Raw genomic sequence first — 5772 nt, 5'->3', positions numbered from 1 at the left:
CGGAATGGGGTAAGGTTCGAGTGAAGAAATGAAAGAGAGAAAATAAATAAAATCAGGTGTGTGGGGATCAAACTCACAACTTCTAGGATAGGTGAGGAAATTAGGAGAATAATTAAAGAAAAGTAAAAATGAGGTTGTGGGGGATCGATCCCACAACCTCTCGACCTCACACGAAAAAAAAAGAAATGAAAATAAAGAAGGAAAGAGGTGTAGGCGTTAGGTCTCGACCTCGGGTCCCCAAGCCAAAATTTTAAATCAAAAATTAATGTAAGACTAATTATTGCTCAAGTGATTTGAAATCGGGTTCCCTTGCCCAATCTCGTGTGAAACACACTTAAAGGCCAAGTGCATTGGCATATGACGAAATGAACATTATTGTAATGGGGTGAGTAATTATAAAGAGCTAATATGCTTAAGTTAATTCATGTGGTGACAACATGATAAGAGGATAATATGAAAGATGAGATCAATCTCAAATGAGCCTAATAAGTGTTACCAAAAACCGTACTCGCCTATGAGAGTGTAAAATTAATAAAGAGACAAGTCTCTAAGAAACACTCTAATGAAGGTATCGAGATTAATGCACACTTAATACTACTCATGATATGAGAAATCATCTAATGAGTAATGATGCCCTCATGCTAGAAGCATGCTTCTATGATGTGTGAGATGAATGAAATGGAACTTTATACGGAGCACCGATAGGCTAGGTTTGAGTTGCGATTACTTCTTTTAAGAAAACAGAGGTTCGTGTAAATATCATGAGATGAGACTGTCCATTTAGGAGGGTATGAGTCTCCTTACATCACCTAGTCTTTGAATCAATGCTGCCAACATAGGGTTCTAGCAAGGTTCATTTCCTTATATAAGCTAGCATGTTTTGATTTCATTTTGGCCAGTGATTCCACCTCTTTTTTGTGTGGGATAGACACTGGATTTCATGAATCTCACATGATCTATGTAAGTTAAAGTTAAAGTTACCAAAGAAAGAATGAGTTCATCCTCATGTAAGTCTCACAATGAAATGAATGATACCAAAAAACTTTTGGATAGAATAATAAAGAGGTGAACTAAACTCAAATATTTACACTAGCTCATTCTTGCTCATTACACAGTGAACCCGATAAGAGTCATAAACAACATCCTAGGTATGTAAATGGATGAAAATGAAGTGTGTATGAATGAATGAAGCGGACTTTGTGTTTTCTAAAAAGGCTCCCTAGTTGAGGTCCATATGTTGAGCCCTCATTTGGGAAGTCCTTATGTTAAGTCCGTGATTCAAAAGTCTCATGGCATATGAACGAAAGATATGTGATCTATGTATGTCCTAAATGAAATGTGTAATGTGTTGTGTGCACTATGAAAATAATGATCATATATGTTACTCTCATAGCATGACTTTCGTAATCCGATTTGTCAAGGCCAACTGACTTGGCTTTCCATGACTCATATCGTTAGGAGAGAGATCTTCTTAATCATGCATGTCCTTGGTATGTACTTGCATACACCCATACTTATTACAAGTGTGTACTAATCCATAGAACCCTTTACTTTTAGGTGTAGGTGCAGGTGGACGCTAAAGCTTACAGACTACGTTGAAGCTATCCGGACCTGGAGTATTCATCCGGACTTGGTAGGCCCTCATGCTTTCTAGGATTCTTATCTCTTATATTCTAGCTTAGACGTAGACATGAGCTAGTGGAGGATGTTCCACTAGTGATTCTTTCTTACTTATTTTCAGAAATCGTATTTGTGCCATTTTTGCAACTTTATATTAATGCAGTTATGAACTAATTACTTCATTTGAATATCTTATTATTAGATGGTTGTTGTGAACTAATGTAATATAATGCAAGTCTATGTATACTTCAAAGAAAACAACAGTTTTAATTATCCCCTGAAATTAACCTATACAATGTAATGATGACGTATGTAGGCTTGTATGGGCCTCCGAGAGGTCAACAATGCCGGTTTTGGCTAGGGTCTAGATCCCGGTCGTGACAGTTATATCATTGCAACTGTAAATCAAGTTGCAGAATTGTACTCCCACTTAATATCTGGTTGTTCCTCTCTTCACACATGATAGCTATCAATCTTGTTAGACTCTTAATTATGTCTTCCTCAACACAAAGAAGACCCGATGTTATATTCTAGAGAAAAATCCTTAAGACAACTAGGATCTACGTCCTAGCATTATGCAGAACATATGTAAATGTTCCCCTTTCAGTATAAAAAACATTGTTAAATAATAAGATGGTCAATTCCTTCTCATACAATCTCTTTTTGGAAATTTGTTGACTTTGACATTTTTAATATTATTTTTAATAACGTGAATTACTATAATAATTTGCTAATTTAAAAATTCATTATTTTTAGTTTTATAAAAAAGAGATAGAAAGAAAAGATATGTAAAACCATGATACTTTTTGACAATTTCTATATATTTGACTTATATATTATTTATGTTTTTAAATTTCTTTTTCAAAGTTCACTAATTAAATACATTTCATGTCAAATAAAGAAGAAGGGTGTTTTCTATGGAGGGAAATATTCTTTCTACGAATAATAATTTCATTAATACCAGATATATATAACTCAAACAAAAGTGTGTAATATAGTATGAAACTTTTGATTACATACTTTATCTTATTATATGAGTTAACGATCAAATTCATGTTGAAAGTGTTATGTTCTTACTAGTTTCATATCTCAATTATTAAAATTATCTGTTTTTATATGGACTATTCCAATCGATACATTGAAACACATCTTAGCATTGCCTAGTTCATAAACTATGATTTATTTCCTTTTTCTATGTTAACACTCGTTATTCATTAAACTATATATGCATGGTAATTTATATAGAAAAAATAAAACAACTAATAATAAAAATGTGAAACTTTACGAAAAAGAAAATGATAGATCACGTGTGTTTAATTTTTGACTCTTTTTTTTTCTTTCTTAAGAAATGTACTTAGGATATCTCTAAACTTGACGAAAATTACTAAATTTATCCTCGAACTAGTGACAATAAAGTTGATCATTATGAGTCTTACAACGAATTTGATTGGCAGGTTCAATGGCAACGAGAAGGGGATTCATTAGCTCGTTATTTAGTACGAATAGATGAAATGAAAGAATCCATAAAGATTATTCTACTCAAAAACACGCACCCTCTTCTTGACTAACTAAACTTGCATACACCAATCCGCCATGTGGCATTAGAAATTCTTTCAAACTCTGGTAGAAGGATGCGACGCTTAATAATTAGCGAACAAGTATTGAAAACTCTCTTTAACTTTACAAAAATGTAGGGGTGTATTTCAGGCATTTTATAAGATCAAGTTGTATTTAAATTCAATTAGTCAAATAAATACGTATTTTTAAGACTGTCATAAATAAAATAATAAAATTACTCCCTCTGTTCATTTTTATATGTCATTCTTCACTTTTCGAAAGTTCAGTTTGATTAATTTTCAAAGTTAAATTAGATTACATTAATGTTACATTATATTTTGATGGACTGGAAACTTTAAGACTTCCAGGAAAGCTTCAGTGGAGGATTGAATTTCATTGATATATATATACACGGAATAAAGCAACAGTTGACAAGTTATTGTGGAACATATGCAAAAAATTGATAAATAATGGGTTGTATGGATACATAGTTACAATAGGAAATAATGTGCATGGAATATACAAGATCGAAAAGCTTCTTTTATGGTACATGAGATACTAAAGGCTGCAAAATATTTACAAGGGGCAGAATTTACCGAAGGGGATATGAATAATATGACACAGTACGACATAAGTAAAGTGTATTGACAGCTGAGAGGTACAAAGGATAAAGTAGAATGGACATCACTAGTGTAGACAAATTTTGGAGCCCCGAAGTAGTCGTTCATCATGCATTTGGAAGTGAAAAGAAGACTAGGATCAAAAGACAAATTGACAAAGTGGGGAATTGTTCAAGTACTAACCTTTCCCTTATGTCAATTAGTAGATGAAGATAATGATCACATATTTTTTCCAATGAACATATGCAGCAGAGGTGTGGAGGAGTACACAACATTGGAAGGGAACAGCAAGAAATTCAATGAACTTGACTAGTGAGATAAATTGGGCAATGCAATACATGAAAGGAACAAGAAACATGTCCCTTGTGTATAGGATGGCAATGTCAAACAGAAGTTACTACTTATCACTAGAGTTCAATATCATAATTTTTCAACAAAAACATTAGTCATAAAGATACACCATCAAACATATAATTCAGGAGATACATGGAAGATGCATTAGATATCCAAGAATTGCGACTAGATTAATTCGTTTAAATATTTACCCATAGATATAGCTAGTAGATGTTAGAACTTGGTTTGGTAAGGATAGAGCTTATGTCCTACACCGGCTATTTTTTGTTTTGTAATGTTTACTTGGTAAATAAAATGTATACTCACAAAATAAATTTGAGATTTTTTACAAAAATTTAGATATTCAAAAACTATATGACAAGTACTATAGATTGCATTTTTAAATATTTATATGATTAAATCTCCTAACTTCTATCCTTTGGATGAACATAAGGTAAATCCCCTTCCTATGCAATCGCTCACAAACCACATCGGAGAGATAACCAGTACTAGGAAAGCCTAGTGCAACTAGCTCGACCCAGAAGACAAACACCTTGCTTCCGTTGGCAAGGAGTTTTGAACTTCAGACCTCCAACATGGAAGTACCAAGCTAAAACCACCGGGCCACCCCAACAAGCATGTAAGTAATTAATTAGTCCAGAGGGAATCTGGATCTTGAGTGAATCTCAAGGTCATGACAGCCTGGAGTTAATTTTTTTCTTATGGACAGCCCCCTGTTAAAACCTAATCTAGGAATTAGCCATTTAAAAAGGTGGATTTAGGTATTGAGGGTAGGTCAGAAACCTCAGTGAAGTTCATTGAACGTGAGCACAATATATGACTGGGCAATATTTTAATTTGGTATCGTTAGAATATGTTGGTAAGAACATCTCGGAACATGATTGTTTGTGATGCGAGTGTAAATGTTTGGACGATCCTAAAGGTTGCATTCATGATTTTTCATCTATTTATATAAAATATTCCATTGTGTACATATTTTCATATGAATTTAACATAATACTATGTCCGTGTGTGCACATCTGTCTTTGCAGCTATCAATTGTGCTGACCCACTTTTGAAGCAAAGGTTATTCAGGTGTAGGTCTTGTGTTGGCTGATAGTTATCTTTTCACATTACTGATTAAGTTTGTCACCATACAAAGGAACATACATATGACTGGCCTGAGTTTTTTAATAGGATTATTGACTTGCCTTTTATTTATTTCTTACCTTGGGAAGAAGATATATTGTTTTCTATTTTTTGCAGGTTGTTTGAGAAATATTGTCATAAAGATAATATAAAATTTGTGTGCAATGAGTTTCCTCTCCAAGATGTTATTCCATAAAAAATGTATGGTATTTAGTGTTGATGGCTCCATATTAGCTACAGGAGGAGTTGTAAGCAATTTTTTAGAAAATTAAGTCTGTTATATTTCATGAGGATATTGCCTTGTTGTCTTGACTTTGTATTACTTTGATCTTGAAGGATGGACATTTAAGACTTTTTGGGTGGCCAACCATGCGCATTATTGTGGATGAACCGAAAGCTCACATTTTTTTAGAGACATGGATTTCAAGTATAGTTGTCTTTACTAGGATTATAGTTGTACATAATCATCCTTTATTTATCATATGTGAGCATT

The sequence above is a fragment of the Solanum lycopersicum genome, chromosome 2 (genome assembly GCF_036512215.1).
Source record: "Solanum lycopersicum chromosome 2, SLM_r2.1".
Taxonomy (NCBI): Eukaryota; Viridiplantae; Streptophyta; class Magnoliopsida; order Solanales; family Solanaceae; genus Solanum; species Solanum lycopersicum.
This window is presented reverse-complemented; position numbering follows the sequence as displayed.